At 48.5% G+C, this 25,130-nt stretch overlaps 1 pseudogene; it reads left to right on the top strand.

Moving 5' to 3' along the window:
• Nucleotides 1-1,461: 1,461 nt before the first annotated feature.
• Nucleotides 1,462-16,338, top strand: LOC125623106 (glutathione S-transferase theta-1-like; annotated as a pseudogene).
• Nucleotides 16,339-25,130: the final 8,792 nt, after the last annotated feature.

Here is a 25,130-nt window from a genome sequence, read left to right as displayed (position 1 = left end):
GGCAGGCTCAAACTTTAATGTGCAAGGAATGATCTAACGTATGAACAAAAGCTGCATTTCCAAACAAAGCTTCTGCCAGCATGCTCTGCCATGCTGAGTATTCAATGCCTCCTCAGCTAAATGAGACTCTGGCTTGAATTGTTTTGGTTTTTTATGCAAAGAATTAAACAAATGTCAGAGGGGTGGATGGACCTTCTCATGGGCCTTAATAAGCCCAACATGATTTACTAACCAAGTCATTGTAATTCATAATAGGAAGGGCCAGGCCTCTGCTGTACTCACAAATGCAGCATGAGTGGAGGCCATGGCAGACCTGCACAAGAGCACATGGCTCAGCTTACAGGTGCAGTGGGAAGTGACTTGGTTCCCCTGCAACCAAACTGCCTCTCCTACTCTCATGGTTTGTATGCTGTGTGGATTCCAGGATGTCAAGGTGGGTGAGGTAATATTTTTCATTGAATAGAAGGTGGTCCAATAAAAACTATTACCTCACTCACCTTGTCTCCTACTCCCCACAGGAATTGGGTACTAATGGCCAAATTCATTCCTAGCACAGCTCTATTAAAGTCTAAGCAGGGAGCCAGGCTTAAGGAGCCTTTCTCTCTTGTCTCCTCTCCCCCTACTCCAGCCAGGAGTATTCCTCTCCTCTTGGTGTTATGCTGCCGGGGAAGTTTAGAGTTGCTTTCTGCGCTCCATCCACTTCAGGGCAAAATGATGAGCAAACACCTGAGCTAGACAATCCTGCATGTGTTTTCTTTCCTCTTCTTTGGCCTCCTGCTTTCCCTTCCTATCCCATTGCCCATCCCCATCTGCAAGTGAGAAGGCAGATCAGGTTTGCAGAAGTGGTTCTTCTTTTCTTAAGCACAGCCACAACAGGCAGCCTATTGTCTATGGGCTGCTGTCAGGATTCCAAATGAGCAAACCCAACTGTCACCTGGAGCCTCCCCTCTTCGTCCTGCTGCAGCTGGGCCATCAAAGCAGTCAAGGAGATCCACAAGGAGCACCTTGAGGGGTAGGGAAAGGAGCAACACATGGTTATTAAAAAATAACCATGGAGACCAGTGGGGGGTGGTTTCTGAGAGATGCAAATGCATCTGGGATTTATCATTATTTGTGTAATGTCAAAGGTGTGCTTGTGCTTTACAGACAGGCATCTGCTCCTGGGATCAGGTCATACAAACAGGAGGGGAGAGGTTTCTGGGGTGGGAGTACTACACTCCTTGGAATATGTTCCTGCAGATGCAGTTCTTCCATGTAAATGTCAGCATTACAGGTGGCTGCTAAGGTACATTGTTCACATTCTGGTGGGGCAGGGAGAGATGCCACCTCAGCCTGGTCCCTGACTCTTTCCTCTGGAGGAACGGTAGGAGAGGAGCTCTCATGATACACAATAACTAAGAGACGGAAAGAAGTTTCTCTTCAGTCTGCCTTCTCTGCAGCTTCAGCCAAGGACAGGTAATCTCAGCATCCACACAGACCTTGCTCCCTCTGCCCAGCAGGTAGGATGGGGTTAGAGCTCTACCTGGACTTGCTCTCACCACCCTGCCGAGCCGTCTACATCTTTGCCAAGAAAACAACGACCCCTTCACATTCAAAAAAATGGAGGTGCTCAAAGGTGAGTGAGGGAGCTGAACCCCTTTGCTCCCCCTTGGGGTTGTGTTTGCTTACCTTTCTTCCTTCCCAGGCAGGGCACTGAGCCCAGTTACCCCCAACAAACCTCAGGTTATGAAGCATCCCATCCCTTCCTGCTTTCAACCTTTGTGAGTCAAGGACCTTCAAGAAGGAGATGAACAAAGCTAAGCTCAAACCCTGGGAACCTTTTCTGGAGCGAGAGAATCTGGGAGGCAGATTCAGTTTTGGGGAGCAAAATGCCAGATGGGATTTAGCTGGGACTGTCATAGACGGGTAAGAATTAAGTTTCTGGCTACTACTCTGGCATGACATTGCAGATGCCAACTCCGAATGCTGCTAGAGCTTGCCTCCTATCCGCTTTGCAGCTTCAAGGGTCCTAAGCCCCATGCTGTGGCTCTGTGCTCTACTCCCCGTCTCTGTTTCTTTTTACTCTGCTTCCCCCTTCCCAGCCCCATGTACTTTCCAATTCCATTTCAACACCTGACAAGCCATATGGATGCTGCCCAGTATAAATACATTGTGGCCAGGAACAGGTGGGTGATGGGTTTTATACAGGGTCTCCATCTTGTACTGCTGTCTTTTTCTGACTCAGTGGTGGTTGTGATATATTATGGGGGGAGGTTCTCTTCTCGCTCCCCTCCCTAGGCAGTTTTTCTTCCTCACTGATTAGGGGAAATCTCTGCCTACTCTGATTGCCTTGAGTCGGGTTTTCTGCCCTTCTTTATGTTCTGGATAGTGACGCAGAAAATGTATATAATCTTTCCTTGTTTTCGCTCATTACACAATGGCTCCCCATTGTGGTGCCAGAGGGTCTCCCGGTTTTCATTTCTAATCTGTGATCACAGATTCTGCATTTGGTAAGCATCTACCTCCATTTTACTGATCACGTTCTGAGGTACCTGCTAGACCAAAAGAATGTAGGTTGTTTTTAGCTCTTCTTCCCTCTAGGCAGAACGTTGTCTCCTTAGGGCTAGAATCTTGGCCACAGGAATAAGCAACAACATGTCTGGGGAACATTTTTAGCACATCCATGGAGCTTTCTAAAGTCAGTGGATAAACTAGGTCCTGAGATACCAATGTTGATGGGGAAGTGAGTATAAAACCATACATAGAAACCATGATAATCTGAACCTCAGATAAACAGAAGTGTATCTGAAAGTTACATATGTCTTCAATATACACACATTATATCGGACATCTGACCTGCACATACAGATCTAAATGGTGAATTCTTCATGGCTGCATGAAACATAAACCTTTCAGTGCTGAAGTCTGACTAGTCCACAGAAGTCCTGGAGCTCACATGCTGCTGGCCAACAGTGGGAAGCAGCCTTTGGGAAGCTGGCTGGTTTTCTGTGCTGGCCAGCTCCCTCTCTTTGAGGTCTGCACTCCACATGAAGAAAAAGAGGACTTGTGGCACCTTAGAGACTAACACATTTATTTGAGCATAAGCTTTCATGAGCTACAGCTCACTTCATCGGATGCATTCCACATGAGGAGCTGTCAAAGCTTTGTGAATCAGCTTCCCACAGTCCTCCAATGGCTACTGCTGTCTCCTGAGCCTTTTGCATAATCAATTTTATTGTATTCTTTTCTGTAATTTCAAGCCACTATAATGCTTTATATGAATGGAAAGTCTGTCAGTCTGCCATGAAAATAGGCAGGCTTGGGATGTCCATTGGAGAGTTAATCAAAAACATGGCCAGCTAAATGCAGGCCTAACATAAGTAGATGTAATCCTCATTGACTCCCATGGGAGTTATGCCTGTTTCCACCAGGGCTGAACTGGTCTGAAACATGCCTGAATCCTCACACTCCTTCTTGAGCATTATTCATGTTTTGAATAGGGAAGCTTATCTCACAAGTGTGGCGGTTAATGCTGCTGCATGAGAGGTTACTCTATGTAGAAAAGAGGTGTGGGTTTATTTTTGATCAACCTTTTGGTTTTGGTCTTCTGCAGCTTGGTGTAATGGAGGGGGAGTGTGTTGCTTTGACCAAAGTCTCATTTCTCTCCAGCTTCTCCTCTGAGGCATTTTACTCAGAGCCCCAAATGACTCCTCCCCAGGTGAGTAATGGGGCTGTCAACCAATTAGTGGGGAAAAGCTTATGATTCAGCAGTTCTGCCCAACAAACTTTGTCAGACAAGGGCTCCTAGGAGCCAGCAGCAGGAAAGTTACTCTGTACACAAGCATGAGAGAGCTAGGAGGCTTAGCAGCAGTAATTTGGGTTGTGAAGGAACTCTAAACCCAGATACTGAAAGAAATGGGAGCAGGAAGTAAAAGGCTGTTTAAGCCCCACTGGGGCCTAATTGCAAAATCCTGGCAAGGCACTTGAGCAAGCACTGACTCTGTATCCAATTCAGAATTCAGTACTGATTTGGGTGGTTTGTTGTTTAAGATTTAGCCCAACATCTTTGTCTATCTGTCCAAGGTATTTATAGTACTCGTGGGGGAATTCTGTGCCACTGTGCATGCACAGAATTTATGTCCCCTGCAGATTTATTTGCTTCCCTGCAGAAAAATGACTTTCTGATGGGGAAGCAAAGGGAAGCCACAAGAGCGGTCATGAGAACCTCCCCAGCAGTATGTTTCAGGTGCCCAGGGCAGCCAGCAGAGAGGTCAAACACTGCAGGACGGGGGCAGGACTGTGGAAGAGATGGCTGGTGCCTCCTACCCTGTGCCAGGCTCAGCTGCTAGTCAGGATGGGACTTCCTCTTCCCCTGCATAGCATCCAGGGCTGGGTCAAACCCACCCCCAGATTTCTCCCCCAGCTGCAGGAAGCTCTGCAAATTCTCCCACCCCTCGCTTCCTGCACCCATTGCTCCTCAGCTGCAGGGGGAGGGATCCCTGTACAGGGAGCTGCTCCCCCATCTGCCCAGCCCCCATGCATCCAAACCCCCTCATACCCAGACTCTCCTGTGAAGCCTCACCCCCTGCACTCAGAACCGCCCCCCACATGAGCCCCACTCCCCCGGCACCTGGACCACCCTGACGAGACACCCGTTTGAGGATCCCCATACCACTGAGCCCCAAACAGCTGCACCTGGATCCCTGCCCTACTCCCTCAGCATCTGGACTCCCCACTGAGTCCCTCACACCCCCCTATATCCAGACCCCACCCTGCTGAGCCCCAACTACCTTCACCTGGACCCTCCCCACCGCAGAGTCCCATTACCTTTGCACCCAGAACCTCTCAACAAGCCCCTGTGCATCCAAGTTCCCCTGCATCCGGATCCCCCACTAAGCTGTCCACACCCAGATTGCCCCACACATAACTGTCTCGACCCACACCTGGTTCCCCCTACACTAAGCCCCTTCACACTTGGATCCTGCCTTGCTGTGCCTGCCTGCCCATATCTGGTGCACCTGGCATGTAGGGGCAGGGCCCTGAGGTGTTTCTGGGGCAGGCCCTGTCCTTCCACTGTGTCAGGGTGGGTGCAGCCTCACTGCTGAGTCCGTGTCCCGGGGGGAGCTGCACAGTGATCTCCCACCTCTGCGCAGCCAGTGGCCTGTGCTCCCCAATGCCATGCTAGAGCCTCCACATTTATTTGACAGATTTTGCAGAATTTTAAAATATTGTGTGCAGAATTTTTAATTTTCTGGAGCAGAATTTTTAATTTTTTGGCGCAGAATGCTCTTAGGAATATGGGGAGTCAGTCACTTGCCGATGTTGACTTCAGTGGGAGTTTTGCTGACTTAATGATAGTGGAATAAGGACTTCCAGACTAAATCCCATTGAAGTCAATGGGAGATCTGACAGAGAAAGGCGTTCTCTATTTAGCTTGGTGTGCCGCTTTTCCTATTCAGCCTCTTTATCCACAGATCAGAGTAGCTGATAATTAAAAGGATAGTGAATTTAGACCCAGAATGTAGAGTTTGTGTTAGGAGGGTAAATGCCTGCTTTTCTTGGAACATTGAACAGCCCCTCCCCCATCCAGCCCGAAGCCAACACTTTTACAAAAGTTTTTCACTTGATTGGTGAGATTTGTATGAGAAATGCAATCCTTCCCCTGCAGCAGTAATGGGTGACACAGGTAATGATGCTTTTACCTAGATATGCTATTTTTCTCCTCTGGAAAAATGATGCAGGTCACCACCCTCAAGTCAAGTGACTAAATAAGTCAGAGAAGGCCGCTACCTGCCCAAGGGAGCTTAGCATGCCCTTTCAGGTGGATCTATAAGTTTTAACACCTCTTCAGTTCAAAAGACTTAAGGGCATCCTGACACCTTGTTTTCAATGCACATACTGCAGCATTCGGCTACTGCACAAAAGCCAGAAAGTGAACTGGGCTAATTTATTTTCCCACCTCCAAGCTAAGTGAAATGCAGAACATCAACAAACAGTACCAGTGATGAAAATGTAAATTGGATTCCAGAATTCCATCCGTGTTCACGCTGATATTAACACAGGAAGAAAATGTTTGTTTTTTTTATCTGGTTTTTAACCAGGCAAGTATGTCTAAAAGAAGCTGTTACTCTGTGGTTAGAGGAGCTCTTTCTTGTCCAGGAATAGCACCCCAGTGTTGCTGCCTGCCCAGCCGCAGGAGGCTTAGTTACTAAGCCCTGTGTGCTCAATGCACTAATTTCCCTTTGCTTTCAGCAGCCTGCATGCAGCACTTGGTCAAGTCTAAAGAAAATCGTCTGTGTGAGCCACATCACACTGGCTCACCCTCTCACAGCTTTGCCCTTCCTCTATGAATGACAGCCTACCCAAGGCAACTGGCTATCCTTTTCAGCACGGTCAATGTAAAATGGACCCTCTTATGCATCTATGTTGTGTGAGAGAATTCAGAGCTCACTGGTCTCACTCCCCTCTCTGTTACGTTTTGTTCTCTCCACCCATCCTCCAAATTCCTGACCTCTAACTTCTTTTTTTTTTTTTTTTTTTTTAATAAAGGATGAACCTCCCATCCCCAACACTGACAAACACCTTGCATCGCTTCTGCTCAGGTGTACACAGAATATAGAAATCAGTCACAGCCATGATCATAATACATACACCCATAATCCTGTCAAAGTAACTTGAAACCAGTGTTGGCATGAAATGCTTTCCCTGTAAACCTGAATGGCACAATGCACAGCCCTGTGGCAGAATTCTCAGCATGGCTGTATTGTGTATGAAAGGCCATTGTGTGACACCAAGCCAATAAGGTGTCATTTCTCATTTATGACATCATGGCATCATGAGAGCTCCATGTAAGAAACTGAGAACCAGTTCCCAAGCTACTTTAAAAATGGAACAGCCTATTAAGAACACACAATTAGTGTCCTTTATGGGCCTGATAAATTATTAAAGCAGGTTGGAAGTTGGTACAGAGTCCCTTGCATGGAATTCTCCTGTTGCCCAGTGCCACAAAGGACACCCTCACTCCCCACTTGCTGGCTGCCTCCTGCAGTAGGTTCAGATGCCAGTGATAACTAACAGCCTAGCATATCGGATTTCACAGTGTATTTGCTTGTGTTTGTTACCTCGTGAACTTTTAGACTGTTGGGCTGTGCAACATGGAAGCAGTTTCCCTTTAACCTAACACAGCAATAAAGCTACTGTGCAGGATGCCCACACAGATTCCCACATACAGAATCCTCACCTTCGGGTACAGGGATCTTTTGTCTCATTAACATGGACAACAACTATAGCCTCATGGAGATATATCTACACAGCAATTAGACACCCACAGCTGGCCTGTGCCAGCTGATTTGGGCTAATGGGGCTCGGGCTAAGGGGCTGTTTAATTGTGCATAGATGTTCGGGCTTGGGCTGGAGCCCGGGCTCTAGAACCTGAGCCCTAACATCCACACCGCAATTAAACAGCCCCTCACCCCGAGTCCTGCGAACCTGAATCAGCTGGTACTGGCTCAGTGCTGGTGTCTAATTGTACCATAGACATACTGTAGTGGGGTAGTCACCCCGCTCTGGCCCTGAAGGAGTTAAAGCAGCCCTGGAGAGGGCTGCAGCTGGGGAAAAAGACTGAAAGAAGCAAACCTAGGCTGACTGGGGGAAGTGGCCATAGCTGGGTCCACGCCCCAACCAGGCCACAACTGGCCCTATAAGAGGGCTGTGGGCCAGAAGCAGGAGAGTTTCACTCTAGCCCCAGAGTGAGAAGGGCTAGCTGCCTGAGAGCAGGTACCTGAAGTGGAACAGTGCTGGGGAAGGGCAAAGGGAGCTGGGGAGCTCCAGCCTGGTAAACCCCCAGGCTGCAGGCCTTGGTAAAGGCCCAGAAAGGTACTGGGGCTGCAGAGGGGCAGCCTGGGAATAGGCAAAGGCAGCAGGTCCTAACCCCTTGCCAATGATGAGTGCCCATTACAGACTGCAGTCTGCCCCAGTGAGTGGGGGCTAGATGATGACTGGCAGTAGCCACTGAGGCAAGGTGGGTTTAGAGGGTTGGGGGTTCCCCTGGGAGGGGAGACCCAGAGTGTGGGAGCACTGACAGGGGGCAGCACCCCAAGGTAAAGGGCACCAGGGTCTGGGAGGGACACGGGGCCAGCGGCAGGTGAGACACTGTCCTGCAGAGGGTGCTCCGTAAGCTGGAAAAGAGCTAATTCCCTAGACTAGCAGGAGGCGCCACACCGGTGAGTCCTCACCTTGCTACACATACCCATGAAGACAATTCCCAATAGCCTGCTCCATCTGCTACAGGATCCAAAAACCAAGCCTAACTTTGCCAAGAGCTCACTCTGTTAACAGAGCTGTGTATACCATGACCGCTGGCAATCAGAACCCATCCAAGTATACAAGGCCAAGTGCATCCATGGAGCAACTCCTTGGATGTCAGTAAACTAGGAATGAATTTGCTTCAGCATTTCCATACTGTAAATATTGGAGATAACGAGCCTCCTCTTTGTACTTTGCCTTCTGGCCTGTTCCCCCCGCCCCCTTTTTGTTTGGAATGTCACCTGAATTTTATTTAACTTAGTGAATATGGAGAGCTGGTGAAAGGTGCCAGACTGAGAGCCCCAAAAGCAACCCACTCTGCTCAGAACAGGGACAGCAGCAACACCGCAGACCTCACCACTCTGCCTCTGTGCTAACAAGGTCACCTCCAGGGATTATAGGGGATTTCAGTTTCCATGGCCATTCAGCCCTTGGCCTCCCACAGAGGGTGCCAATGATATTGGTGATTACTGTAATGTAAGGAATTCTGCACTAAGAACTAGAATAAGGAATCTTGGCCAATGAACAGCCATCCGATGATAACTATCAGCCATTACTGACCTGAGCCAGATGTGAAACAGAGACCTTAATGTCCCACTAAGTAGAAATATAAAATAAACAAACAGATGGGCTGTCTGTGCCCAGGTGACCATCCAGGAACTCAGAACACTGACTCTCCCTGCCAATAATTTAAACGGGCATGTTTCAGTTTCTTTAAAGATAAACTGCAAAACAAGAGCAACAGAAAGGATTGTGGCCTTTACTGGTTCTTTATGATGTACAAAGACAGCCCCAGAAACTTTATCCTCCCTACAAACAGAAGGCGTGTGTTTTTTCTCCTTATTTTTTACCTTACCAGCAGGGCTGGTGTAACCACTAGGTGGTCGCCTTGGGCACCAAGATTTGGGGGCGCCAAAAGGGGCTCCGGCAGGATGAGCGGTGACGGCTGCCGAGGAGGGGGCTCCATGTGCTTCCTGGGAAGCTCTGCCCTGTGGGGGGAGGCAGGGGCCTGCAGGTGCTGGGGCTCAGGGTGGGGGGGACTCTGTGTGCCAGGCTCTGGGGGGAGGGGCAGCGTGGCGTGGCTGGCCGGGCTGGGGGGGAGATGTGGGGGGGGGAATGTATGCCAAGCTCTGGAGCGGGGGGCAGGATCCCATGGCATGGTCAGGCTGAGGCTTGGGTGAGCTGGGCCAGAGGGGGCTGCGTGCCACACTCTGGAGACAGTAGCAGGACTCAGCCATGGGCCGGGCAGGGCTGGGGGAGGCGTGCTGTGTGCCGAGGGGGTGCTGTGTGCAGGGGGGAGAAGGTGGAGGGGGGGTGCTGTGTGCCAAGCAGGGCTTGGGCGGGGAGAAGGCGGAGGGAGGATGCTGTGTGCCGGGGGGGAGAAGGCGGAGGGGAGTCAAGACACTAAAAATCACGGTCTTAATAAAGATACTGGATTTAGAGTTTATTACAACAATCTAACCCTCAGGGCGGTGGTGCCTTCTCAAAAGTGGGGGATCCAAGGGGCCCTGTGTCCTCCATGGCCCCATCCCCAGCCAAGCCAGAAGCCAGAGTGGGACTGGAGAGCCCGGGCCCCTCCACCTGCCCAAGGTGGGGGCTGAGAGTTGTCCCAGGCTTGTGTCCTTGCCCCTGGTTTGCCACTCAGCGCAGGTGGAGGGTCCATGGCTCCCCCCAGCTGCCCGGGCAGCTCTTACCCTGACTCAGTTCTGGCCAGGAGGCAGGGCCTCGGAGCCGCAGTCCGGCCATAGTAAGAGCTGCCCGAGCGGCTGTGGGGAGCTGTAGACCTTCCATCTGCCTGAGGCAGGAGTCTGCGTGTCTGGCTGAGTGCTGTGAAGGGGGGGCTCTGTGCCTGGCTGGGGGGGCTCTTTGTGTGCTGGGCTAGGTTTTGAGGGGGAAGTGGGGGATCAGCAGGGGGCGCAAGATGGAAGTTTCGCCTAGGGCGCAAAATATCCTTGCACCGGCCCTGCTTACCAGACCCTCATTCTCTCTGTAGTTCTAGGAGGGCCTAGCAAGATTTGTGGCGGGTCTGGTCACTAAAGTCACATGAGGCTGCAACTTATGCAACCAGTTTTCCCTCCCCCACTCAGTCTACCACCTAATCAGCATCTAGAGGGCAGGTAGAAGTTACAGCTCAGGTTACCATTTCATGTGTCATCCCTATTTGGGCCCCCAGGTTCTTGCCAAGGTACTCCAGCAAAGCCAGAAAAGTGAGAATCCAAGATTTCTCGTGTAATATGAAGTGAGGGCAGGGAGAAAGGGTGGAACAGTTAAAACCAAAATCAAACTCTGAGATATATTTTCTAGATCATTCCGAAGTAAAGCGCAAACCCCACTTTTATGCTTTGCTGTGTCGGTCCCGTTTCCAAAGAAGCTGAAGACCTGATTAGATAACAAACTCTGTTAACATCTGCCAGTTGGAACAGCATGGTTGTGGAATTTAACTCTCCTATGAGAGAGGGAAGAATAAATTATTTCACGAGGTCTCCTGAAAGGGATGCACTAATATCAGCGTCCTCAAGCCAGGAACAGTGCAGGGAAATGCTGTGTAAGCTTCCCTCTCCATAACTAGGTCAATGCTCATCCACTCTGACCTCCAGCCTCTCTGCTATTCCAGAGCCGCAGAACCCTTGTTTGCAGATGAATCATTTTCTGTGACTGTTTATGCAGCAACAAGCTGACTGCTGTGTCATTGACATCCATGTCGTACTCTTCCTAGTCAGGGCTCTGGAAACTTCCTCAGCCACTCCTCTCCCCGGGGAGCAGATTCTGCTGATAGCATCTTCTTTTCATGTGAGCGCTCAGTGTCCTCCGCTGTTCAGAGCCTAGCAAACTGGAGCGGAGACTTTGCTCCCACAGCTGGGCTGTCTACAGTTGATATTCATCCACTGCAGTGATCTCTATTGATCCACAGTCTTCAAGCTCCTTTCTTTATTCTGTCCTAGCTGGTGTTGGTCTCCTTCATGAGCTGCAAGAAAATGGTTTAGCTTTGACTTTCCCTGTGAGGAAGAGTGGGGGGTTAGTGACCATCTGACTCATTATAATGCTCTGTGCACAAATGTGTTTCTTCCAGGCCATGCCTATTTCCTTCACAAATATGAAAATATATTTAAGATTTTCAGTTGCCTTTATTCAAATCTCCCTCTTCTTTCCCTGCCTCTAAGACCTTGGCACACTCGCTTTCTACTGCATAGTGGACATTTGTGAGTAACACTTCAGCAAGTTGCACAATTGCCATTCCCAGTGACAGAGATCAGTGGTTGAATCCTCTTGCAACAGCAAATCCCCTGCTCCAGGTGACTGTCAAATCTGGGCAAGGTCTTTTGTCTCTCTCCGATATAGTCCCTTTTTTCAAACAAATACATGATATGGGAAAAACTCTAGTTGTATATCACAAAGGTTCCTATAAGCATCATAAAATGATGGCAGGACATTCTTGTGGGCAGAGTCCAGTCCGAGCTGGGTGCTCCTTTCACTTTAGCTTCCATTGGTCCAGCTACCAGTCTCATAACTGGTGAGTTTTTTCTCACTGTTTCCAGGGCAACAGCACAGTGACGGATTTGGCAAGGTGAATGTCCTAAGGAAAGTGCCAGCACTGAAGGATGGAGATTTCACCTTAGCAGAAAGGTAAGAATTCCATAGAAGTACACACTTCTCTTTCTTATCCCGTTATTCATCATTTTAATCCTTCTGAGGCTGCACATCTGTCAGCTGCAATCCATTGTAGGATGATGGTTTTGGCCTGAAGCAGGCAAGGAAAAGTGGATGATAAGAGTTCTCTGCTGTTTTGAGATTGCTCTTCTCAGTGCCACTGCAATCTGGCTGAATGTTCCATGGGGACCCAGCTTGGAATCTCATCAAGGCCTGTCTGTCTGTTTGGAGAGTGATGCAGTCTTTAGAATAAAGTTATCTCTGTTTTTCCCCACAAGTGGAACCATTAGGAATGTGATGCCATAGGTGGATTTCTTGCAATATACTGGCCTTGGTGCTCCACTTGTTCCTCAATTCAAGATCACTTTTCCTGCTTCCTGTCACCCTTCTTCCCTAAGTCTCTGTCCCCAGAATTCCAATCTTTCTTGTCTCCCATCATTCCAGCAGAATTACATTAATAAATGTTGCTCAGGTGTTTAAAGCAAATATAGCTCACTGGAGGGGAATAACAAACTCAGAACTCTCAAATTCTTTATTCCGTCCTCCTGTTTCCCCACTTCAATTTTTTTATCTCCATTAACTTTCCCTTTTTCCTGGATGTCCCCTTCTACCATTCTCCATTCCTATGCTTTATAATGCAAGTAACATGAAGAAATGAAGAGGAAAGGGATGCAGATGAAAACTTTCTTTCACCTTAACTCACCTGCCTATCTTCTTCTCCTTATACTTGGACAGCCCTGCAATTCTTGCCTACCTGAGTCAGAAGTATAAAACCCCTGACCACTGGTACCCATTGGATATGAAGAAACGAGCCTGGGTAGATGAATACCTGGCCTGGCAACATTCTGCCATCCGGCCAAGTGTTTTAAAGATTTTCTGGCTCAAGGTAAGAGATTTAAATATCCAAAGCTGGACCTCGTGTGAGTCAGCAGCTGCTGAATTTCCCATGGTGGAGAATTGTGCTCCAGAACCTAATGCTATCTACCTTTGGTACTTTCTATGGCCCCTGTGACAGATACTGCAACCACATCCAGTATCTTTGGGGGAACATATTGTTGTAAGTTTGTGTGCTACTGTGGCCAGGGATTGTATGCAATTCCAGGGGGAAGGGTTACCACAGCTCCTCTAGGAATCAGAAACGTGCAGGAGAGTGAAAAAAGTGAATCACTGAGGTTGTAAACACCTCCAGAGAGGCACTACCCCTGGGGAAGCGCACATCTACTGGTCCAAACTGGATTTTCCAGAGACTAACAGACATAAAGAGAGGGCTTTTGGCATAAAAAGGCTGTGGTTAAACTGACTCAGGGCCTTCATTCTGATCCAGAATATGGACAGGACCTTCTGTCCAAGGACCTCGACCTTTACAAAAGGGTTGGAAAGACTATGGCCTACTAAGTGACTGACTGGTGACCTCTGGTAAGTTTTGAGCACATGTATAGGAACTTTTGTTTTATACATGTTTTCTCTGTAATGATTTTACCTTAAGAATAAATGTGCTTGCTTAGAAAGAGCTGTATAATAACTTGTAACTGCTGGCAGTACATTGGTCATAGCCCTGAGAGAGAAAGCAAAGCAAAACACAGGCAGTGGCCTTTAGGTAGATTGGTTTGCTGGGGAAATCATAGCATAAGACAGGTAGCTGTGCAGCTTTAAAACCCTGGTCCAGAGGCAACGAGACGCAGGTTTCTGAGCAAGAGAGTAGATGGTGAGAGCCGGAAACCTTACGTGTGTGCCCTTGAGGGACAACGGTGGGGGGAATACAGGTGCAGTTTCCCTGAAACTGCGACAACCCCCATTACTGTAGTATCTGAGCACTTCCCAGTCTTTCATGTATTCATCCTCCCAACCCCCTATGAAGTAGAACAGTGCTGTTATCCCCATTTTACAGATGTGGAACTGAGGCACAGAGAGACCTGTGCAAGTGATTCAGGAAGTCTGTGTCAGAGCAGGGCACTGAACCCAGGCCTACCAAAGCACGCAGGTTAGTGCCCTAATCACTAGACCAGCCTTCCTATCCTATTATTTGACCGTAGTTCCCCTTCTCCTCCTCTGCAGCCCTGCCAGTTCCAATACCTGCAAATAAGCAGATCTTGAGAGAGATCCACCATCTTGGGCAGAAATCATATGCTGTCAGCCCCCTAAGGCTGTGAATTATTGAGAATTTTTATTCTGCTTTCTCCTTTGAGCATTACTTCCCTAACTGTAAACATTTTGGAGGACAAGTGATCATCTTCTAATTTAAGATGAGGGACTTGATCCCTGTATGAGTCTAGACTTCCTGTCTGTGTATTATCCACACAAACAGCACCACTGTTGTTCGTTACTGTGGCACTGGCTGCAGCATGATGATCACTGAGCTTACCTTTTTCACAATTACTAAACAGGATCAAGTGTGTGTAGATGTATGAAGGCTAAGTCTATACCCTCTTCCCCACACAGGTGGTGTTTCCTTTATACATGGACCAGACAGCTCCTGAAGAGAAGCTGCAGGAAACTTTAGAGTACCTGGCCATTCCCCTGAAGCAGTTAGAGCAGAAGTTCCTGCAGGACAAACCCTTCCTTGTAGGCAACAAGATTTTTCTGGCAGATCTGGTGGCAGTTACGGAGCTCATGCAGGTAAGGGCTGGAGAAGGATGAGGAAAGCAGCGCTGTCTGAACTGCTTGGCCACTGGACAGCATGCTGTACCACTTCCAAATGGGTGTGCTCTGTACCCTATCAGCACAGGATAGAGATGGGGAGCAAAGTATGTGCAAGGACGTCAGACACCTAGTGAAGCAGGTGCATGCTGAGCACAGACTGAATGAGGTTCTCACAGCTGTTTCTCTTCCCGTTTGCCTGACCCACCCCCTCAGGATTTCATCCATAGTTGCAGCTTCTTAATTCTCCTAATGCAAGATCCAAAAGGTAATATCATTCTCCTAAGGGAGAACAAATGCTCAGGAATGCCCTGGCATGGGGACAGAGGGAGAGGGATCCCATGTGACTATTTCCTCCACAAGGCAATGGCTTCCCTGTACGTTGCCTACAAAACACTAACCAGAAACTTCTCCAGCAGCTCAGATTTCTGGATGGGTCATTTCTAAATATTAAATGGATCACACTTAGGATAGGTCAGAAGCTCACTTCCAGGCTGGCAGTGACATCCTCCCATTCTCCCCCTCTGGATGACACAAGTAGCAGCGCTGACTGTCTCTGGAGTTAGTCACTGTGATGTGGACAAGCTCAGTCATACCATCTGCAGGTCGAAAGTGGGAAAAACACTGGTGTCTGAATTTGTTAATCTTGGAAAAGATGCATGTTACTGTGTCATCTGATACATTTATTATATTTTCAGTATGCCCCCCTGCATATGGTGAGCAGATGAATCACAGCGCCTGAAAATCCAGCCCAGACTACTTGACTTGTAGCACTGTGGCGGAACATAGTTCCAGTCCCCTTTGATCATAAAGCAGCTGTCATTAACCTGGGGGGATGGGCACAGAAATCCAGGTCAGGTGCTTCTTAATGCAGGTGAGAGAAAAGACTGAGGGTGTCATCCTCCAGCTTTTAGTGACACCCTTGCTGACTTCTTTTCCTACCTGTGGCAATCACAAGTAAATCCAAGTCAGTGACACCTCCTGCACTCGCCAAGAATGGATTTTGCTGTGTAAGTGGTGAATTTCCTTATCGAAGTCTCACCCAAGTGTTTCGCAGCTACGTCTCTCTCTGCAGCTCATAGCAATTGGTTATAATATCTTTGAGGACATGCCCAAACTGGTTGAGTGGTGCAATCGAGTGGAGAAAGCTGTGGGGAAGGAGCTTTTCCAGGAAGCACATAAGGTGATCCTGAATTTCCAGGATTTGAATAACATGCTGATTGAGCCACAACTAAAAGAGCAAATGAAACCTAGGCTGCTGAAGATGGTGGCCTGAAACGTTTATTTAAAAAATTGTAACAGTACATTTATTTCTTTTGCATCTTCTGGCCTCCTAGCTCCATGTGTGGCTGGTCTTAGGCTGTAAGGGAAGAACTCCACATCATATAGGAAATGAAACACTTCCACAGCCCATCTCTCTCTGCTCAGCTACAGAAAGTGAGGAAGAGTCATAAAGTGTAGCTGTAACTCCAAAAAATGGCTCTGTAAAAGGGGTGGGTTCGTTGATTACTGCCTTGAAGTGACTCCAGACCAAATTGCTCAGAAGACTCTTGCAGATAGACTAGTTTAACAGCAATCCCTATTCCTCCTAGAAAATGCAGAGCAGGAATCCTAGCAACCTGTGTGTATCAAAATAAACAAAAACTATGGAGATTGTTTCCAACTCTAATTCAACCTGAGAGCTCCCTTGTGCTCAGAGCCCTAAAGCTTTTTCATAGTAGTATGTAACAATCATATGTGTGATAAATAAAAGGGCAGCAAATCCAGTGATTTCCTTTCATTGAGATTCTTGTGACTCTTTCAGAGAACCTAAAAGTCTGAAATATAAGCCTTCAGTGATTGCGGTAAACATAAGGGGATGCTAGGGGACTGAGGTAGATTTAATTATGGATTACTTTATTTTTCATTGGCTTACCTGCTCTGACTTTGGGGTGTGCAGAAGGATACTTTCCAGTAACTGAAATGCTCCAAATATCGTCATATCCACACCCAAGGAATCACATAAGCTGCAGCTCCATTCCAAAGCAGAGAACAATCAGTGGCTCAAGGCACATGCTTGTGTCTATTCTGGATTCCCTCTGTTCTTTTTTCCTTGCAAGGAATCTTAAACCTCAGAGAACTGGGGAAAAGGGTTGGTGACTGTGGATCTGCAGAGGTCATATATTCAGAGAAGTACAGGTTCTACTTCTAGTAAGCAAGCAAGTAAGCAAGCAAGCTTTCTTCATGCCCCCAAAATGACTCTGCAGATCTCCACTCCAGGGCATCACCAAGCAGTGGTAATTGACCCAGGAGATGGGCATGGGGTATATTGATCTCTAGAAATGAGCATCTTATGAAGCTCCAACATTGTGAGAATAATGCTGAATTAAAGGTATGTACTGAGCTCTCCATAGCAGCTTTATAAATTCCTGCCAAGATAGGGTTGCCAACTGTCTAATCACAGAAACCCAAACACCTTTGCCCCGCCCCTGCCCCAAGGTCCCACGCCTTCTTGGAGGCCCCACCCCCTGCTCACTCTGCTTGGGGGCAGGAGGTTGGGGTGCAGGAGGGGGTGCAGGTTCTGGGATGGGGGTGGGGCCAAGGGGTTTGGAGTGTGGGAGGGGGCTCCAGGCTGAGTCTGGGCAGGGATTGGAGTGCAGGAAGGGGTGAGGTGTGCGGGCTCCAGGAGAGAGTTTGGGTGTGGGGGGGGCTCAGGGCTGAGGCAGCGGGTTGGGCTGCAGGAGGGGATGAGGGGTGCAGGCTCTGGGAGGGAGTTTGGGTGCAGGAGGGGGCTCAGCAACGGGGAGGGGGTTGGGGTGCAGGCTCCAGCCGGGTGGTGCTTACCTCGGGAGGCTCCTGGAAGCCACCTGCAAGTCTGGCTCCTAGGCTCGGGGGCAGCCAGGTGGCTCTGCGTGCAGCCCCTGCCTGTAGGCACCACCCCCACAGCTTCCATTGGCTGTAGTTCCTGACCAATGGAAACTGCGGAGTCAGCGCTTGGGCTGAGGGCTGCACACAGAGACCCCGGGCCGTCTCTGCACCTAGGAACCAGAGGGACATGCCAGCCACTTCCGGGAGCCACACGGAGCCAGGGCACGTAGAGAGCCTGCCTTAGCCCCACTGCACAGCTGACTGGACTTTTAGCAGCCTAAAATCTCCCTGATTGGCTTCAGTAACAGGATAACAAGCCCAATTCCAGGAGACTCCCGGCCAATCCGGGAGGGTTGTCAACCCTATGCCAAGGATATATTGTAAATACAAGTCAATGAGGTGGTCAACAAACATGGATATAGTGTACTTGGATTTTCAGAAAGACTTTTACAAGGTCCCTCACCACAGGTTCTTAAGTAAAGTAGGTAGTCATGGGATAAGAGGGAAAGTCCTCTCGTAGATCAGTAACGGTTAAAAGATAGGAAACAAAGAATAGGAATAAATGTCAATTTTCACAGTGGAGAGAGATAAATAGCAGGGTTCCCCAAGAATCTGTACTGGGACAAGTGCTGTTCAACATACTCATAAATGACCTGGAGAAAGGGGTAAACATTGAGGTGGCAAAGTTTTCAGATGATACAAAATTACTCTAGATAGTTAAGACCAAAGCTGACAGTGATGAGTTACAAAGGGATCTCACAAAACTGGGTGACTGGGCAACAAAATGGCATATAAAATTCAATGTTGATTAATACAACGTAATGCACATTGGAAAACAAAAATCCCAACTACCCATACAAAATTATGGAGTCTAAATTAGCTGTTACCACTCAAGAAAGAGATCTTGGAGTCATTGTGGATGGTCCTCTGAAAACATCTGCTCAGTGTGAAGTGGCCAGCAAAAAAGCTAACAGAATGTTAAGAACCATTAGGAAAGGGATAAATTATAAAACAGAAAACATCATAATGCCACTATGTAAATCCATGGTACTTCCACACCTTGAATACTGTGTCAGGTCTGGTCACCTCATATAAAAAAAAATATTAGAATTGGAAAAAGTACAGAGAAGGGCACCAAAAATTATTAGAGGTATGGAACAGCTTCCATATGAGGAGAGATTTAAAAAACTGGGGCTTTTCAGCCTAGAAAAAAGGGGACTGGGGGAGATATGATAGAGGTCCATAAAACCATGAATGGTGTGAAGAAAGTAAATAAGGAAATGTTATTTACCCCTTCACATAACGCAAGAACCAGGGGTCACCATATGAAATTAATAAGCAGCAGGTTTAAAATAAAGCTAAGGAAGTACTTCTTCACACAAGGCACAGTCAACCTGTGGAACTCATTGCCAGGGGATACTGTGAAGGCCAAAAGGATAACTGTGTTCAAAAAAAAAATTAGCGAAGTTTATGGAGGTTAGGTCCAGCAAGTGCTAATAGCTAAAATGATATGGGGCACAGCTCCATGCTCTGGTTGTCCCTAAACCACTGATTGCCAGAAGATGGGACTGGATGAGAGGAAATGGATCACTTGATACATTTCCCTGTTCTATTTATTCTCTCTGAAGCATCTGGCCCCAGTCACTGTTAGAAGACAGGATACTAGGTTAGATTGACCATTGGTCTGACCAGTGATGAGCTGCCAACAGCTGAAGAACCGGTTCCTTCAGTCGCTCCAGGTCTTCGGAGGCACTTTGGTGGCAGGTCCTTCAGTCGCTCTGGGTCTTCGGTGGCACTGAACAACGTGCCGCCGAAGATCCGGAGTGAGTGAAGGACCCGCCAACGAAGTGCCAACGAAGACCCAGAGCGCCGCCCGGTGAGTAAAAATTAAAAAGGGATTCTGAGGGGAGCCTCCCCAGCCGAGAGCTCAGGCGGGCCGGACAGGACAGTCCCGCGGGCCAGCTCTGGCCCGCAGGCCAGAGTTTGCCCACCCCTTTAACAACCGGTTCTAAACCGGCTTCAAAATTTAACAACCGGTTCGAGCGAAACAGTGCGAACCGGCTCCAGCTCACCACTGGGTCTGACCCAATATGGCTATTCTTATGTTCCTACCTCACAGTCTTTGGACAGTCCCAAAATTTCTGTCATCTGGTCTCATTTTGCTGTGCTGCTGATAGATGGCCAACTCCTCCTCCTGGTGTGCTAAAGAAAAAGGCTTCTTGGTAGTGCCTCCAGTGAGACAAAGGATTAACCACACTAAAGCAGTGGCTACCACACTTGAACTCACAAATAATTCAAACTCAAACAAACCAATTAAAAACAATAACTATATACTCTCTGTAATGATTTGATTAAAGAGAAATATACAATCAGTAAAAATATTAAATGATTAAACTGATTTGAGATATTAATAATGCTTTTTAATTACTAAAGGTTTTGCCAGCAAGCATACTAGGTCACATGACCACACATTCCCCCAATGTTCCTAAACAAAGTGTCTCCCCACTCAGTTCTGTCTGTCCTGCACGACTCAGGTACCCAGATAATGCACGTGAAGTCACGTTGCAGGCCTGTAATTTGATGCTGTTAGAAACACACTTTATTATACTGGGAACTGGCAGTGCAGGTCTTGATGATCCAGGCAAATTAAAGCCCTTTAATGTGCCTTAATCATGCAAGATTAAACCCTAACTATAACGTCATTGTTCTCGGTCCTGTGCTTAGTTCACTACCCTGAAATGCCTTTTATGTCATTGAGCTCTCCCTCCTGAGAGCAAAGACCACAATGGTTGCTTAGCAGTGGAGCAGTCTCAGGCCTGGTCTACACTACGAGTTTAGGTCGAATTTAGCAGCATTATCTCTATTTAACCCTGCACCCGTCCACAAGACAAAGCCCTTTTTTTTGACTTAAAGGGTTCTTAAAATTGATTTCTTTACTCCACCCCCAACGAGGGGATTAGCGCTGAAATCGGCCTTGCTGGGTCAAATTTGGGGTACTGTGAACACAATTCAACGGTATTGGCCTCCGGGAGCTATCCCAGAGTGCTCAGTTGTGACCGCTCTGGACAGCACTCTCAACTCAGATGCACTGGCCAGGTAGACAGGAAAAGGCCCACAAACTTTTGAATCTCATTTCCTGTTTGGCCAGCGTGGCAAACTCACCTGCACAGGTCACCATGCAGAGCTCATCATCGCAGGAAACCATGCAGTCCCAGAATCGCCAAAGAGCTCCAGCATGGACCGAACGGGAGGTACGGGATCTGATTGCTGTATGGGGAGATGAATCTGTGCTGGCAGAATTCCGTTCAAAAAGATGAAATGCCAAAATATTTGAAAAAATCTCCAATTGCATGAAGGACAGAGGCTATAACAGGGACCCGCAGCAGTGCCACGTGAAAATTAAGGAGCTCAGGCAAGCCTACCAAAAAAACAGAGAGGCAAACGGCCGCTCCAGTTCAGAGCCCCAGACATGCCACTTCTATGATGAGCTGCATGCCATTCTAGGGGGTGCAGCCACCACTACCCCAACTCTGTGCTTTGACTCTGTCCCAGGAGTGGGAGGCAACACGGAAGTGGGTTTTGGGGGCGAGGAAGATGATGGTGAGGAGGAGGTTGTAGATAGCTCACAGCAAGGAAGCGGAAAAACCGGTTTCCCCAACAGCCAGGATCTGTTTATCACCCTGGACCTGGACCCAGTACCCCCCAAACCTACCCAAGGCAGGCTCCCGGACCCTGAAGGCGGAGAAGGGACCTCTGGTGAGTGTACCTTTGTAAATATTATACATGGTTTAAAAGCAAGCGTGTTTAATGATTAATTTGCCCTGGCATTTGCGGCCAGTACAGCTACTGGAAAAGTCTGTTAACCTGTCTGGGGATGGAGCAGAAATCCTCCAGGGACATCTCCATAAAGCTTTCCTGGATGTACTCCCAAAGCCTTTGCAAAAGGTCTTTGGGAGGGCAGCCTTATTCCGTCCTCCATGGTAGGACACTTTACCATGCCAGGCCAGTAGCACGTAGTCAGGAATCATTGCAGAACAAAGCATTGCACCGTATGGACCCGGTGTTTGCTGGCATTCAAACAACATCCGTTCTTTATCTCTCTGTGTTACCCTCAGGACAGTGTTATCATTCATGGTCACCTGGTTGAAATAGGGTGGTTTTAGTAAGCAGACATTCAAAGGTGTCTGTTCCTGCTGGGCTGTTTGCCTGTGGCTGAACAGAAATCTTCCCCGCTGTTAGCCACGCGGTGGGGGGAGGGGTGAAGCCATCATTCCAGAAAATTAGGTGTGTGTGTGGAGGAGGTGGGGGTTAGTTGGGTTTCTGCTGCATGTGAATCCAGAAACCACAGCCCCTCCTTTTAAATTGCCAACCCATTTTTAATGGCCAATCCAATGGCTACTTCGTATGGGAAATGAGGGCGCTGCTGTTTGAAACCGTTCCCACATGTTAGGAAGGTTAAAGAAGCCAAAAGACTGTGGCTTACCATGGCTGCCTGCAAGCCGAATTCTGCTGCCCGGCCCTGCATGAGCGATCTCTCTCACCAAACCGGCATACCCTCAATAAGAGGCAAAATGTGACCTTGTAATGAAAGCACATGTTCTATATAATGTTAACAGCGAGGTTTACCGTGAAAAAGTGTATCCATTGTTCTATAAAATGTGTCTTTTTAACTACCACTCTCCCTTTTTTCCCCTCCACCAGCTGCATATGTTTCTCCTTCCCAGAGGCTAGTGAAGATTAGAAGGCGAAAAAAATGTACTTGTGATGAAATGTTCTCTGACTTCATGCTGTCCTCCCACACTGACAGAGCACAGCAAAATATGTGGAGGCAGACAATCTCAGAGTGCAAGAAAACACAATATGACCGCGAGGAGAGGTGGCGGGCTGAAGATGGTAGGTGGCGTCAGCTTGCTGAAAGAAGGCAGGAGTCAATGCTCAGGCTGCTGGAGAATCAAACTCATATGCTCCAGCGTATGGTTGAGCTGCAGGAAAGGCAGCAGGAGCACAGACCACCGCTACAGCCCCTGTGTAACCAACCACCCTCCTCCCCAAGTTCCATAGCCTCCTCACCCAGATGCCCAAGAACGCTGTGGGGGTGCCTCCGGCCACCCAGCCACTCCACCCCAGAGGATTGCCCAAGCAACAGAAGGCTGGCATTCAATAAGTTTTAAAGTTTTAAAGTGCTGTGTGGCCTTGTCATAGAATCATAGAATCATAGAATATCAGGGTTGGAAGGGACCCCAGAAGGTCATCTAGTCCAACCCCCTGCTCGAAGCAGGACCAATTCCCAGTTAAATCATCCCAGCCAGGGCTTTGTCAAGCCTGACCTTAAAAACCTCTAAGGAAGGAGATTCTACCACCTCCCTAGGTAACACATTCCAGTGTTTCACCACCCTCTTAGTGAAAGAGGGTGTCCTTCCTTCCTTCACCACCCCACCCGGTGCTTCCATTCTCCACCACCCCTCCCGGGCTACCTTGGCAGTTATCCCCCTATTTGTGTGATGAATAAATAAAGAATGCATGAATGTGAAGCAACAATGACTTTATTGCCTCTGCAAGCGGTGATAGAAGGGGGGTGGGGAGGGTGCTTAGCTTACAGGAAAGTAGAATGAAACCAGGTAGGGGAGGGGGGATCGTTTCCACCAAGGAGAAACAAACAGAACTTTCACACCATAGGCTGGCCAGTCATGAAACTGGTTTTCAAAGCTTCTCTGACGTGCACCGCGCCCTCCTGTACTCTTCTAACTGCCCTAGTGTCTGGCTGCGCGTAATCAGTGGCCAGGCAATTTGCCTCAACCTCCCACCCCGCCATAAACGTCTCCCCCTGACTCTCACAGATATTGTGGAGTGCACAGCAAGAGGTAATAACAATGGGAATATTGGTTTCGCTGAGGTCTAACCGAGTCAGTAAACTGTGTCAGCGTGCTTTTAAACGTCCAAATGCAAATTCTACCATCATTCTGCACTTGCTCAGCCTATAGTTGAACAGCTCCTGACTAATGTCCAGGGTGCCTGTGTATGGCTTCATGAGCCATACGTTAAGGGGTAGGTTGGGTCCCCAAGGATAACTATAGGCATTTCATCATCCCCAATGGTTATTTTCTGGTCTGGAAAGTAAGTCCCTTGCTGCAGCTGTTGAAACAGACCAGAGTTCCTGAAGATGCGAGCGTCATGTACCTTTCCTGGCCATCCCATGTTGATGTTGGTGAAACATCCCTTGTGATCCACCAGTGCTTGTAGCACCATTGAAAAGTACCCCTTTCGGTTTATGTACTCACTGCGTTGGTGCTCCGGTGCCAAGATAGGGATATGGGTTCCGTCTATAGCCCCACCACAGTTAGGGAATCCCATTGCAGCAAAATCATCCCCTATGACCTGCACATTTCCCAGAGTCACTACCCTTGATATCAGCAGCACAGTGATTGCATTGGCTACTTGCATCACAGCAGCCCCCACTGTAGATTTGCCCACTCCAAATTGATTCCCGACTGACCGGTAGCTGTCTGGCATTGCAAGCTTCCACAGGGCTATCGCCACTCACTTCTCAACTGTGAGGGCTGCTCTCATCTTGGTATTCTTGCGCTTCAGGGCAGGGGAAAGCAAGTCACAATGTTCCATGAAAGTGCCCTTAAGCATGCGAAAGTTTCGCAGCCACTGGGAATCGTCCCAGACCTGCAACACTATGCAGTCCCACCACTCTGCGCGTGTTTCCCGGGCCCAGAATTGGCATTCCACGCCATGAACCTGCCCAACTGACACCATGATGTGCACATTGCAGGGGCCCGTACTTTGTGAGAAGTCTATGTCCATATCCTCGTCACTCTTGTCACCATGCTGCAGTCGCCTCCTCCTCGCCTGGTTTCGCTTTTCTTGCAGGTTATGGTTCTGCATATCCTGCTGGATAACGCGTGCAGTGTTTATAGTGCTCATAATTGCCGCGGTGATCTGAGCGGGCGTCTGCACTGAAAAAAGGCAGCAAACAATTGTCTGCCGTTGCTCTGATGGAGGGAGGGGTGACTGACAACATGGCTTACAGGGTTGGCTTACAGGGAATTAAAATCAAGAAAGGGGGTGACTTTGCATCAAGGAGAAACAGAATGGCCCCCTCAAGGATAGAACTCAAAACCCTGGGTTTAGCAGGCCATTGATTTCATGGAGGGAGGCAGGGAAGGAGGAAGGGAGGAGAAAATGAATACAAAACAAATCTGGTCTATTTCTTGTTTTGATCCACTTCATCTATCTTTATACATCTTGCTGGCAGCAGACTGCAGTATGACCGCTAGCCATCATCATCTCCTGGGTGCTCGGCAGAAGATGGTGCAGTATGACTGCTGGCTGTCATCGTCTCCTGGCTGCTCATTAGAAGATGGTGCAGTAGGACTGCCGGCAGGACTGAATCTCCATGAGATGAAACTTAAAAGGGAAATGACCTGGCTGAGTCACTCCCATGTTTGCCCAGGCACCCCGACCGACCTCTCTGAGGTCGGCTAAAAGAGCACCCTGGAGTACAGCGACAATGGCTACCAGTCATACTGCACTGTCTGCTGCCAAAAGGCAATGAGCTGCTGCTGTGTAGCAATGCAGTACCACGTCTGCCAGCACCCAGGAGACATACGGTGATGGTGAGCTGAGCGGGCTCCTTGCTTGCCATGGTACGGCATCTGCACGGGTAACCCAGGAAAAAAGGCGCGAAACAACTGGTCTGCCATTGCTTT

The sequence above is a fragment of the Caretta caretta genome, chromosome 15, assembly GCF_965140235.1.
Source record: "Caretta caretta isolate rCarCar2 chromosome 15, rCarCar1.hap1, whole genome shotgun sequence".
Lineage (NCBI taxonomy): Eukaryota > Metazoa > Chordata > Testudines > Cheloniidae > Caretta > Caretta caretta.
This window is presented reverse-complemented; position numbering and strand designations above follow the sequence as displayed.